The sequence below is a fragment of the Artemia franciscana genome, unplaced genomic scaffold, assembly GCF_032884065.1.
Source record: "Artemia franciscana unplaced genomic scaffold, ASM3288406v1 Scaffold_289, whole genome shotgun sequence".
Classification (NCBI taxonomy): Eukaryota; Metazoa; Arthropoda; class Branchiopoda; order Anostraca; family Artemiidae; genus Artemia; species Artemia franciscana.
The window spans coordinates 189,663-204,735 of record NW_027063627.1 but is presented as its reverse complement, the minus strand read 5'-3'; the positions used below and the strand labels follow the sequence as shown (position 1 = coordinate 204,735).

Genomic DNA, 15,073 nt, shown 5'->3' with positions numbered 1-15,073 from the left:
TTCTCTCTGTCTGCCTTTCTAGATTTTGCAGATATCCTCTAGGCTAGGCTAATATGATGCTGCCCTGTAGTTTTGTGTAATTTTTGACTTAAAATCAATCTGCCATCAAGCCAATTGGAGACAGAGCCAAGACAAGAAGTATGAGTGAGAGGCAAAGCTGGTACAAGCCATCTTTACGATTTATTATATCATTATTTGACATATATATTATTATTGTATGTCAAGTATTCAGTTGAATTCTATTAGTTATCTCCAAGACTCTTCAAGATAGATAGTTTTAGTGGTCTTTTTTGACAATTGCTGTGATGCATACCAAATCTCCCAAACTATCTTGTGTGGCTAGACATATTTCCCTCAGAAAATTCCTCCTGTAAAATTCCCCCATGTCATGATCCCCACCTCATGAAAAATTCTTAATGTGAAAAAGCCACAGAGAAAATATTACAAATAAAAATGATACAAAAAGAGTAAATTTGTATATATTCTACCAATGTTCCAAAGTTTGGCCATAGAGGGTCAGCTCCCAGAGTTTCTCAGTGAAATATTTTTAATGATTTGTTCTTGTTTTTTTTTTTTTTGGGGGGGGGGGTCATGTTTCAGTTCCTGTAAGTTTTAGAATAAGACATCATGGGTCTAGCAAAAGAGGGCTCTGGGTCAGTTTCCCTAATTTTTTGAATATTATGTTGTTAATAAGTTTTTTGAGAGAGGGTTAGGCCATGGAGGGAGGGCCAAGGATGAGCCCCCTTAAGTTTTGGAATAAAATATCATTAATACATTCTTTTGATTGAGGAGGGGTTGGGCTTATCTGATCTTTAAACTATTTCAAAGGACCCTTCCAAACTCTAGGGGGGAGGAGTGTATTGACCCAGAGTTTTTTATTATTTGATCTTTGAACTATTTTTAACATAATGGCTACCTTAAAATTTCTACCTGAAGTATTTGAAAGAAAAAAGGCAGGTGGACTAGTTGCCATCTAATCCCTTTTGACTCTTAAAAAAGGCACTAGGACGTTCAGTTTCCATTCAAAAGAATCCCTCTAAAGTCTATAAGATCATTCCTTCCATAAGAAGTGCCTCTGGAAAAAAATAATAACAATAAAACATTGAAACCTTAGTGCCTTTACTATAGGCAATGCTATAGCATTGCCTCTGATACTACCAAGGTAAGTGAAGCTGTCCCCTTGATCAATCTTTTCATTACCCAGTGTCATCTTCTCATCTTCACTTACTCCTAGCCTTAGCAACTTATTCTTCTCAACATTAATGCCTATGCTAGCTCCTGAACTCACAAAACTATTGTTCTCATAAACTCAAAAAGTTCATTCATTATGCTCACAGTTTATCTTGGATGCTTAAGTCTAATCAGCATAATCTAAATCTAGGAAGGTTTTTCTTCCTGGAAGAAAAACTTTCTGAAGAAAGTATATATATATATATATGTATATATATATATATATATATATATATATATATATATATATATATATATATGTATATATATATATATATATATATATATATATATATATATATATATATATATATATATATATATATATATATATATATATATATATATATATATAGCTCTTTATTCAGCTTTAAAGTATTTGAAAATAGCTTCCCATGTTAGTTTGGGTGCTGAGAAGAAGTGCAACAGGTCCAGTTTATAATTAAATAAACAAACAAGTTTTTTTAACTTAAAGTAAGGAGCAACATTAAAACTCAAACAAACAGAAATTATTCTGTATATGAAAGGGACTGTACCTCCTCAATGCCCTGCTATATATAGTAAAACTTAGAAAGTTGAGTTATGAGAAAGAGTCAAACTTTAATGTAAAGAGCAAGGTGTTAGTGAGGGGACAGTCCCTTTCATATATGGAATAATTTCTAAGGTTGCTCCTTACTTTCAGTTAAAAAAAAATATTTTTTTAATTTAATTTTTGGGCGTTTTTGGATTAATGCAGATGTTGATTTTAGATCACCATACATGGATAACTAGAACGAAATTTGCATATTAACTTTACATTTTTTGGCTAAATGGCTTTTGCAAAGTTTTGATCAGACAATTTTGAGGAGAAAAGAGGCGGGAAGGGGTCCTAATAGCCCCCCAATGTTTTGGTCACTTAAGAAGACCACTACACCTTTTAACCTTATTTACAAACGTTTTTATTAGTAATAAAAATATATAACTTACAAATCAATTTACATAACAAACTTCTATATTTGTATATTTTCTTACATATATGGGGAGCTTGTCCCCTCGTCAATATCTCGCTCATTATACTAAAGTTCAAATTTTGTTCAAATTATTTAATAATGATCTCTGAATCATAAAGGCCATTTATTTTGAATAAATAGCTCTTTTGAGATTACTAAAAATACTTTAGGGTAAAGAGTAAGGTACTGAGGAGGGGACAAACTCCCTCATATACATAATGATTTATTTGTTTTAAGTTCTAATATTGCTCCTTATGTTCAGTTGAAAAAACTTGTTTTTTTTTGTTTCATTTCTGAATGTTTTATAATTAGTGAAGATTTGATATTGGCTCACTATACATGAATAATTAAAACTAAATTTGCACATTGGTTTTAATATCCTTGGCTAAATGGCTTTCTCAAAGTTTTGATCGGATGATTTTGAGAAAAAGGGGTGGAGGAGGGGGCCTAGTTGCCCTCCAATGTTTTGTCTACTTAAAATGGCCACTAACTTTTAATTATATTTACGAACGTTTTTATTAGTAATGAGTATATGTAACTTGTAAATTAACTTCTGTAACGAACTTCTATATTCGTATATTTTCATTACCTACATAAGGGATTTCGCCCCCTCGTCAATACCTCGCTTTTTACACTAAAGTTCGTCTTTTGCTCCAATTCTTTAAGAATGACCCCTGAACCACAAAGGTCATTTTATTAAAATAAATAGCTCTTTTGAAAATTCAAAAATATACTTTAACGTAAAGAGTGAGGTATTGAGGAGGGGGAAAACTCCCTAATATATATTATAATTTCTATTCGTTTAAAGTTTTAATGTTGCTCCTTACTTTCAGGTAAAAAAACTTGTTTTTTATTGAATTTCTCATTGTTGGTTTTAATGATGCTGGAAAATCCAGCACCCCCTTTATGGAAGTTCTCTTCCCCCGTGATAAATTCCTCCATGGAAAGATCCTCTCACGTAATCCCCACTACTCCCCGAAAAATACCCCCCTAAAAACATCATTATGCTTTGTCAATAACCAATATTATATGTAAACAATGGGCAAAGTTCATAACTTGCAGCCCTTCCCCTGCGACTGTGGGGGATTAGTTCATCCTCAAAGACATATTTGTTTGCCTTTCAACTATGCTCAACAAAATTACTATCTCAAAATTCTGATCTGGTGACTTTGGGAAAAATGAGCGTGGGAGGGGCCCTAGTTTCCCTCCAATTTTTGGTCAGTTAAAAAAGATGATAGAATTTTTAATTTCCGTAAGAATGAGCGCCCTCGCGGCATCCTAGGACCGGTTTTTTGATACGATCACACCTGTGGAAAAAAAACAACCAATAAACAGGCATCCGTGATTTTTCTTCTGGCAAAAAATGCAAAATTCCACATTTTTGTAGATAAGAGCTTCAAACCTCTCTAGTAGAGTCCTTTGACACGTTGAATGTGATGGTATAATTTTCATTAAGATTTTATGACTTTTAGGGGATGTTTCCCTCCTTTTTTAAAAATAAGGCAAATTTTCTAAGGCTCCTAACTTTTGATTGGTAAGACTAAACCTGATGAAACTTTTAATTTAAAATCAATATAAATATGCGATTCTTTTGATGTATATATTTGTTTCAAAATTGAGAGTTTTGGTTACTTTTGAGCCGGGTCTCTTCCACTGCCTCCTTACTGCTACTCCTTACTTACTCCTTACTACAGTTCGTTACCACAAACTGTTTGATTATTTAAACATACATTTCTAAAATTTTCAACGACGTCTGATAAAATTGAAACATCAATTCTTAGGTATAATTTAGTGTAATCTAATACACTAAATTTAGTGTAATCTAATAGTATTTTACATTTAATTAATTTCCGAATAGATTTCGCTCGTATATATTCTTTTTCAGAAATATTTTTCCTTGTTAATCTAGATTTGAACTGGTCAAACGAGATTAATTTTGTTTCATTTATTTCTGCCTAGCTATCAATGTATTCATAGGGATAAATCCCTTTCCTTATTATTTTTTGTTGAATTCGTGAGTATTTTGAAATACATCTGAAGTATACTTAAAAATTATTTCTTAAACAATTGTAATTTACTTTACATTCACATTTAGCTAAATTTTCAGAAAGTCTATATAACGATGAAGCCATAAAACAGAGTGAATCTATTAAACACATTTCGTATAGAATTACATTAGCATTTATTATTTTATAAAATGATATAAAACTCCACTGAATCAAAAATACTGTTGTCAGGTTATCGTATACCGTTATCTACAATAAAACCTTTTTTTAAAATTAAGTCATGAGAAAGGGTCAAACTTTAACGTAAAGAGCGAGGCGTTGAGGGGGGGACAGTCCCTTTCATATACGGAATAAAATCTGTTTGTTTTAAGCTTTAATGCCGTTCCTTACTTTCAGTTAAAAAGAATTCGTTTTTTTAATTTAATTTCTGAACATTTTGGAATTACTGTAGGTGTTGATTTTAGATCACCGTACATGAATAACTAAAACGAAATTTGCATATTAACTTTAAATTTTTTTGGCTAAATGGCATTTGCAAAGCTTTGATCGGACTTTTTTGAAGAAAAAGGGGTGGGGAGGGGATCTAGTTGCCCTCCAATGTCTTGGTTACTTAAGAAGACCACTATACCGTTTGACTTTATTTACGAACGTTTCTATTAGTAATAAATATGTATAACTTACGGAAAGAAGTTCTATATTCGTATTTTTTATTACAAATATGGGGGGGGGGTTGTCCCCTCGTTAATACCTCACTCTTTATACTAAAGTTCAAATTTTGTTCGAATTATTTAATAATGACCCCTGAATCATAATGGCCATTTATTTAGAATATATAGCTCTTTTGAAATTACTAGAAATACTTTAGCAAAAAGAGCGAGGTATTCAACATACATTTCCAAAATTTTCAACGACATCTGATAGAATTAAAACATGACTTTTTAGGTATTATTTAGTGTAATATAATACACCAAATAGTGCAATCTAATAGTGTTTTACATTTAATTAATATCTAAATAGATTTCGCTCTTATATATTCTTCTGCAGAAATATTTTTCCCTGTTAATGTAGAATAAAACTTGTCTATTGAAGGTAGTTTTGTATCATTTATTTTTACTTAGCTATCAATGTATTCATAGGGATAAATCCTTTTATTTATTTTTTTTCGTTGAATTCGTCAGTGTTTTGAAATATATCAGAAGTATACTTTAAATTGTTTCTTAAACAATTGCGATCGAATTTACATTCACATTTAGCTAAACTTTCAGAAAGTCTATCTAACGATGAAGCCATAAAACAGGGTGAATCTATGAAACCATTTCGTATTGCGTTTCATTAACAGTTATTGTTTTATAAAGTGATATGAAACTCTGCTGAATCAAAAATACCGTTATCAGGTACTAGTCTCTAAAAAAATAAATGTGAGTCATATTCTTAGAGAATATGTTGTACAATAGGTATATGTTTAGGAATTCTTAAGTTTTTATTACAATCTGCATAAGTAAATCCACGTATATTACCAGTCATATGGTTGTGATCTAAATAAAAATTATTATTTACTATTTCCTTTTCACAAATATGAAAAATTCTAATAGTTGTAACCTTCTATTTTTCTCTTACTTGATCTTGCGTATAACCATGATCTCTCTGTCTATTTTCATACTCATTGGTTATTTCTGTACACACCTCTGTTATGGTAGTTATAAAATGCCCGCTAGCACCAAAGTATCCGTAATATTTATTTTGTGTTGTATCAAAACAACAACATACTTGGAACCCATAAGCAAATGGTTTTTGCTCTGCTACTGTAATTATTTTTTACTTTTTTTATTAATTTTTTTTATATTATTCAAAATCAGCTTTAATACAGTAAGGTACTTTTATTTTTTTAGCTACATTTTTAAATTCGGTTTTAGATCTTAGTTTTGGTATAATGATTTCAGGATCTTCATAGTTATCCTTTTTATAATGTTTTTCAAACTTTTGCTCTTCTGTAAAATGTATTCCACAGTAGGTGCAAAGATAAATTTTGATTTATGTTTATTAATTTAAGTTCTCAATAATCTTCTTAAATCTTCAATTAAAACGTAATGACTATGTAAATAGAGTATAGTTATCACATTTATAGCAGTTTTTCCATTGATCCTAGTTTTAGGAATATGAGCTCTAACCACTTTATTTACACTTATTTCAAAGAAAAGTTTTAATATTATATTTGTTTTCAAATTTACAAATATCTTGAATATCTATAGAAAATTAGTAATCCCTTTAAAGTTAAATTCATTTTCATAGGGTTTATATTGTGATAGTCTATCAACATATCTATCATTCGATGGATGAAGAAAAGCGAGTATTGACCAAAGAAAGTATTTACTATCATTAATTTTTGTACATTAATGCAAGCTTTTTTTATTTTGTACAAATTCAAGTAGTCCTTTATAAGTATCTCCCACATAATTTGGTAATCTTGTCATTTTATAATCAATTTCATTGACTCGTTCAAATTGTGAACCTGATCTGGGTGTATTCTCTATGACCAAAATGTGTCAATTCCTGTGATTCCTAGTCATTATTTAAATGACTTTGTTCAATGTCACTATTTTTATTAAAAATTCAGGAGTAGCTATGAGAATGGATAGGTTTGAGCTCTTCATTATCCTTGTGAAAATAAAATATTACACGTGTTGTAAATTGAACTCTAACTACCTCTATCATTCATTTTATTTTTTAAATCTCTAGCAACAGAGTCAAAAACATGTCCAAAATCAGCTCCATTTGCATTCATTGCAATATTAGCTGTAAGGGAATTTTTTTCTTATCCATTAAATACTTGAATTATTATCGCGTTCTACTTCTTCTTTCGGCATATACTCTTGGATATCTGGAACTTGTCTTGTTTTTCTTATTTATAAATAAATTTGAAACGTCAATATTCCGTTCTTTTTTAACACTCTCTTTACCAGTTGCATCTCGATGAACTGTTGATTTTGATCAACATCCTTTTTGTTGTTTTCTTTATGATTTATTAAAATAACCTTTGACTTTATTCTTCACTTCATTATAATTTCCAGCACTAGAAATCTTTTTTGATTTAAAAAAAATTAAGTTCAGTAATATCTTTATTTCGTATACTATTAAATTTTTTAAAACTATTAAATTTAAACTATTTAATTGTTTCGTATCTGAAACAATTTTCTTCTTTTCTTTGATTTCATTTTCTAATTTTACTTTTAATTCAGGCTCAATATTGTAGTGATACTGCTTTTTGTTTTTTTTTCTCTTTTTACTTTTCCTGACCATTGAATATAGTGATCGCACTTTGATATCTTATTATTAAGATGATCTTTGATTGTATTGAATGTTTTAAGTTCTTTGTCTTAAATTATGGTTTTCGGCAAATGACTGCAATTCATTAATTTCATAATGTGGCAATTGGTTTTTTATCTTGACCAATTTAGATTTTCGTTGTAGACAGGTTTTAATCACTTCTGCAATGTCTGCCATTTATTAAGAACTGATTTTATTAAACAAAATTTTAAATCTTAATGAATAGTGAAGCCTGAGGAATCTTATTGCTTGCTTTTTACTACTCTTGAGACTTTCATGAGAACGTAGGAATCTGTTATTGTTTATTAATATGTTTAATATTTCAAATTTGTTTAATAATTTAAATCTGTTAAAAACAGAGATCTATTGTAGGCGATGTAAAAAGGCAACTGTAACTGCGAGTATTCAACTCGGACAGTTTAAAAAAAAATGAAGTGCCAATGAATAAGGGTATTTTACATTTTATTATTGAAAGAAATTTAAAAAAAAATGAAGTAATTAGCAAAAATCCTGAATAAACGGAAGTGGTATTTGTACTGGCAAGAGTGGTATAGAAAACAAATTTTTAGAACTCTGTTATTTAAACTTTTCTGGCACTGATGATTTACACAGAAAATTAAAAGAACATGATTTTACTGTATCAAAAACCACAATCAAAGAAGTGTTGCAAAATCAAAAAAGTTATTCTTGACACCATCCAGTTTATCATACATTTGAAAGAAGACACGTTCACATTCATACTATCGATGACCAGTTACAAGCAGATTTGGTTGATATGCAGCAGTATAAAAATGAAAATAATAATTTTAATTATATTCTTACAGTCATCGATTATTTTAGTGAATATGCTTGGTGTATTCCTTTAAAGGATAAAACAAATAATTTTAAATGCTTTTACGGGCTTATTTAAAAATAGAAAATCTAAAAAATTACAAACAGATAAAAGTAAAGAATTTGTCATGTAAAACGTTCAAGTATTTTTGAAGATTAATGAAATTCATTGGTTCTCATCTGAAAGTGAATTGAAAGTTCAAATTGTTGAACGGTTTAATTGAACAATCAAAGAAAGATTGTGGAAGTATTTTATTTATAACAACAAAAAACGTTGGATAGATGTATCACCCTCTTTCGTTAACAATTATGAATATTTTCATCATCGATCCTTCAAAATGAAACCAATAGAAGCGAGTAAAGAAGGACATGAAAACAATATCTACACTAATTTATTTCCTGTTTTCGAAGTTCAAAAACAATCCATAAACAAATTCAATGTTAGTGATTTGGTTAGAATTTATAAAAGTAAGGGTGTTTTTGATAAAGGTTACCTACCAAATTATAAAACTGAAGTTTTTCAAATAGCTGCAGTGAAACATACAACCTCTATAACGTATGTGCTGCCAGATAAAACTGGTGAACTCATTATTAGTGGTTTTTAAGAAAAAGAACTCTCGAAGGTTATTCAATAAAAATATTTCATTCTATAAATGGATCCTATAAAGTTGAACAAATTGTTAGCGAGTATAGCAAAAAGTAGAGAAACACAAAGAAATATTGTTTAAGAATGCTCCTTAGAGCAAGCTGGATTTCGTGACTGTGCTGAAAAGTTGGTTGCTCCAATCGTTGAAGCAGAAGATAAAATGAGTACTGATAAATCATATGTCAATAACATAAATGTAAGAAGACGATTACAACGACTGGATCAATCTTGAAGCAACGCACGAAGTTTACAAGCAAGCAATCAAGCTCAGTCTAGTCAAGCTATTTTACCCCCCCCCCCCCAGTAAGCCAAATTTCATTGCTAATGTTGATTCTGGGATAGATGATGAACTTTTGAGAGAAATCAATCAGGACTATGATCCTAAGTAATCCTATTTTGAAATGCCTAGTTTTTATTTAGACCATTATCAATAATTAGAAGAGGACAATAGATGAATCAGGATCGCTTAATCAAAGTCACAGAGGAAAGATGAAAGGTGTGAGATTTAATGAATTAGAAAAAAGTGTCAGTTTGTAAAAATCTACAGAAGAAGGTTAAAATCTATTAAAGATAACTTTGATGATATTCAAACTCAGCACAAAACTGACATTTACTTAAATGCAAACGATATAATTGAAAAACTATATTGTTTGCTTGTTAACTGCTAGAAATACATCTGATGAAGTGAGAAATGAAACTATTGACCTGCTCGATTCAATATCCAAAGTAAAATTATTAAGAAGAATGTCGATAATAGTATTTACAACAGCTATCTCAGTATTTGAATTTTATCAAGAGAATACTTTTCTTATAAATGGTTTTGATTATTATTAGTGGTAACAAAAGTGAAATCGAACAGTCTTATAAAGATGCCCTTATAAAGATGCCTATATCGATGCCCAATGAGAATGTCATCCAATCTAGCAACGATGAAATTTGTTACTATTTTGAAAGAGAATTAGAAATTTTTGTTTAATAGTCATTTATGTTTTATTTTAGGATTCGAAAATGAAGCTGAACTAAGTGGTCAATATAACGAAGGCACTAAAGTTCCTAATATCACAACAAATGTCGATAAAACACATGTTTGCTGCTTATTAGTGGATAGTTTAATTATAAATGGTAATATAACCTCTGATGTGATCTGGGGTTTTGCTCCAAAATAGAACCTGGAACGCTACTCTGTGAAATTCCTATAGAAAGGCAATATCTTCCAATCAATCGAAACGAATATATCAGCGCGCTAAAAATTACTATAACTGATGAAGTAGGTAGATTAATAGATCTGAATGGAGATAAAATTGAATTTGTTTTGGATTTGAAAAAAGTAAATGAAATTATTTAGTAAAATTTTTCTATTGGAAGTTTTTTTAATATCGTCAATTCTCAATCATTCAAGACATTCATAAAAAGTATAAAAGATGAAGCTCTTTCCATGTATAACACTATGATTAAACCTCGACTGGAAATATTTAAAAGTAGAGTAATTGAATATGGAAAGGATTGGATAGATTATAATTAAAGAGAGTTAAATGATGTTAGATATCTAAAATATATAGTTTCAAATAATAAGAGCTATTTCAAAAAACATTTTGATGCAGAGGAAAGTCTCGTTGGAACTAATGGTTTTAGGGATGGGACGAACTATGTCTCCGGTGATGCTCTTGTTGACACAATCAGTGACAATCGAAGAGTGAGTGACGACGGTTCGAGAATCTTTTATTGTTTATTTAATAATTTTTTTCTGTATATAAATGGCAATGAATCAAGTTGTTGGTCCTTATTGGGAAATATTTGAAAAGCCCATTATTGATGATTTTACAACCAATTACGAACATACAAAATTGGAGAAAACAATTTGAATATCTCAACAAATAAAATATAATTTCATTTTAAAGATGTAGAATCTTGGATTCTTCCAGATGATAGCGACCTTTATTCAAAATAGAAAATAACAGAATTGGATGGAACAAATATGCAAAATAATGATGAAGCTATTTTGACAAATAATGGATTTAGTTTCTTTAGAAATGCTGAATATATTTTCAATGGAAAATTAATTGAAAGTATTGATTATGTAGGCATAATGGCACTGTCAAAAATTTATTATAATTTTCAGATGACTATTGTCGAAGCGTAGCTACTAATATGCCTTGGTATGAAGATAAAACTCAATCTGTTGATTCCTTTAAAACAGAAAATGAGTTTGAAAGCACTTTTACAACAGGTGGTGGAATCATTGCAATAAAACGAAATAAAGCTTTTAATAGTGGTTTATTTAAAGATTGAATAAAACCAAAGAAAGTCACATGGTTCTTATGTATTTACCAGTATCACGATTATTTGGGTTTTGTCAATATATTAATTGTGTATTTAGAGGTGTTACATATCAAATTATATTAAAAAGAAACGACTTTTCCAGTATAATTATAAAATTTGGATCTCAAAATTTCAAAGTAATGTAACGCATTTATCATGGATGTTACCAGTTTTACATCCTAGTTTATCCATAGCGTCTCAATTAGAAGTCGGATTAACGAAAAAGGTGGAACTATAAAAAGCTCGATTAGGAAAGTGCAGCTCATTTGAATTTAAATGGGAAGCGTGTAATGCCTATAAAAGTGATAATAAAACGGATAAAGAATTAACATGGAGGGTAGTCAGTGAATGCTGTAATACAACTAAAGTGTGGTTTTGTCACAGAAATATGAAAAAGATAACAGTTATATGCAAAACAATATGGTATTTGACCATATGAACACTGGTAGAATGGAAGTGAGAGTAAATTGATATCCACAGGAAGATTTGAACTGTGATTTCATTAATGCTAATGAAGATTATTCTAACGCTTATCAACGATTTTTACAGTTGGGATAGAAGCATAAGAATGTTGATAGTGGAACAATTGTAAGTTACAATGATTTTAAAACAGCATATCCTTTATTTTGTTTTGATGTTTCAAAGCGTGAATCGAATATTTATCGAAGTAGATCAACTGCTGATATAGAAATAAAACTTTTATTAGATCAATTACCTGGTAGTCCATATAACATTTGCTTCTTTTTGTTTTCAGAAAGAAAAGCAATCATGGAGGTCATTGATAGTAGATTATATGTTAATATATAAATTATTTTCGATTTGGAAATTTGTTTGATAAAATTAGCACCTAAGAAACGGAGAAACTTTTAAGCGAAATGAAAATGGAAAATAAATATAATCGAACTATAAGAAAAGAAGACTTACAAATCGGAATGGAATGCACGATTACAGGAATGAAATCTATTCCAACTAAATATGGAAAGAGATTCGTTTTCATTATCCTTTTTAAAGGTGAAATGATTGATCTGTCTGCACCTAAGCGCTTTGATTCTAAAACAGCTGATCTTGAAAAGAAATTAAAAAATTAAATAAAGGTATGATTTAAAATGTTATTGAAAGAAAAAATAAAGATGAAATAAATCATTTAGATATTGATATCGAACTATCCACTAAATATTAAATTATTACATTTTATCGGTAGTATTGGAAAAATAAAATATAATTACTTATTTCACAAGATCTGTTTTGATCTTAAAATTCAGGATGTGAAATGGTAAAAATGTCGAAAGTCTTCATTTAAAATGGTGAAAACTCAATTAAAAATTAGGTTAATTAGCGGGATGATCTCGGTGGGGTCTGGAACCCGTGTTTACATTGTGAAAAGTATAAAAATGAGATCGATGATCTCATTTTTATACTATATTAGCTGTTGGGGTGCAGTCCCCAAGTCCCCCTGCGCGCGTAAGTCGTTACGCGCCATATTAGTTACGCGCCATTGTAGTTGTGTCCCTGTGTCCCACCTGTGAATATAGATAGATTTATATATGTGTTTCTAACTACGTAAAACTTGCGAATATACAACATTCTTGGCTTTCCCATTGGCTGTGCATATACAAAGCCGTATGTACTAATAATGACGTCATATGCAAACGCTCTTTTTACAAACAAACAAACATGCATACACACAACTCGTTTTTATATAGATAGATAGATACAATACAAATTAACTGCGTAAAACTTGCGAATATACAACATTCTTCGCTGTACAATTGTTGCTGCATATAAATAGATTGTCAGGTTTACCGACCCTCGAACATGCAACGTACAATTGTCCATGGGAAAAACAATCAGTATTAAGATCTATACCACATTTTTCTAATGATTGACCTTGAGCTTTGTTAATGGTGATTGCAAATGGTAATCGAATTGGGAATTGCAATGTTTTAAATTGAAAAGGCAGATCCGTTGGAATCATGGGAATGCGAGGAATAAGAACAGCCTCACCCTCAAAAGGCCCTGTCAAGATTGTGGCCTCTATTAGGTTTTCCATTTTTTTTTTTACGGCAAGTCGCGTGCCATTGCAAAGCTTTGGTGGGTTGATATTTCTTAAAAGTATTATTGGTACGCCTATTTTTAGTTGTAGCACGTGTGGAGGAAACCCTGAAGGATCTATGGAATTTAAAAATTCAGATGGATAATTAAACGCTTCATTTGGTTCCAAAACTGTGTCGACTGACTTGTAAAGGACTGCCTGGTCTCGAATCTTGGTCAAAACAATATTGTTGATTTCGTGGACGTCTATATTTCTGGGTGCGAGAATCGCTCTTTCACTTAGCCATTTATTATTTTTATAGTTTTTTAGAATATTCGGAAATACTTTTTAATCAATTCATTTTTGGACGTCACTAAATTACAGAAATCAGCAGGTAGTTGTATAGGTCCTGAAATTGAGTCTACTGGGAGCTTTCCGTTTCCAATTGCCAGCAATTGATCTGAAAATGTTTGACCAGAGTCATCGTTTTGCAATCGGACACGCATATTTGTAGTTAATTTTAATATTTTTACGTGTGCCCATAAATTAGAATTTTTCAGGCAAGCATTCATTTCGTCTGCAGGAGTTGATCTAGGTATTATAGGTAATGTTTGCCTGAAATCTCCTGCAAGCAATATTAATGTGCTACTAAAGGGTTTCGACTTCCCTCTCAAATCTTTCAAGCATTGATCCAGAGCCTCGAGCGATTTTTTGTGTGCCATTGTGCACTCATCCCAAATAATAAGTTTGCATTGCTGCAATACTTTACCCATCCCACATGATTTGGAAATATTGCACGTGGGAGTTTCTGTAGATTGCAAATTCAGAGGCAATTTCAAAGCGGAATGAGCAGTTCTTCCACCAGGCAGCAATGTTGCGGCTATTCCGGATGACGCAATTGCCAACGCTATATCATTTTTTGATCGAATTGATGCCAGAATCAGTTTTATCACAAACGTTTTACCAGCACCTCCTGGCGCATCCAAAAAGAAAATTTCTCCAACGTTGTTATCGACACAATGCATTATCGTATCATAAATGTCTTTTTGTCCCGACGTTAACTTGGAAATGTTATTTTGTACATACGACAATAGATCACTCGTACTGTAACTTTGTTCACGATCCAATTCTACACATGTCGAAACAGCAGTGATACGGTTAGGTGAAGGCATTCCCAAATCCTGAAGAGGTTTGTTTGCCATACGTACGCACAAATCTTCTATAATAACTAAAGTGTAGTTATAAATTTCTGATGTAAAATCAAAAGTCATATCTGACGTCTCTAACTGTTTTCGATGGAGTATATCTTCGGACATTTTTGACTTATATTTTTCCCATAACTCTGTAGGAGCTGATGGAGAGCAAGTTGTTAAAATGATGCCAAACAATGCACGAATTTGACTTGGGGTTGACGTTTCGCACGCGTTATTGATGCAGTTATCCCAGTGTTGGTCATTCTCCAATAAATTCAGAGCTTGGCATGCACTACGGTAAGTGTCATGTATAGTACCGTTTACAGTTCTCAAATACTCAAAGGATGTCGGACCGGGTACATTCACCAAAAGCAGGCGTAGAAAGAAGCATTCATGTTGATTGGGGTGAACGGTGTAGAGTCTTCCTATCGTGGTATCTTTGAAGATGGTAGGTTGGCCGTCGACTGACTTACCCTGTTTTCGACGTTCAAATACTTTATTTT

General features: G+C 31.1%; 1 protein-coding gene across 2 annotated transcripts in view; it reads left to right on the top strand.

Annotated features, from left to right (window-relative positions):
• The window catches only part of LOC136043052 (transmembrane protein 242-like), a 93,139-nt gene that overhangs the window by 426 nt on the left and 77,640 nt on the right, over positions 1-15,073 (top strand). The window contains exon 1 of one of the 2 annotated variants that reach the window (XM_065727958.1): positions 10,026-11,933. The exons of the other annotated variant lie outside the window; for it this stretch is intronic. The gene's annotated coding sequence lies outside the window, so the exon portion shown is untranslated. Of the gene's footprint in view, positions 1-10,025; positions 11,934-15,073 lie in introns of those variants that run through there. 2 annotated transcript variants of the gene reach the window in all.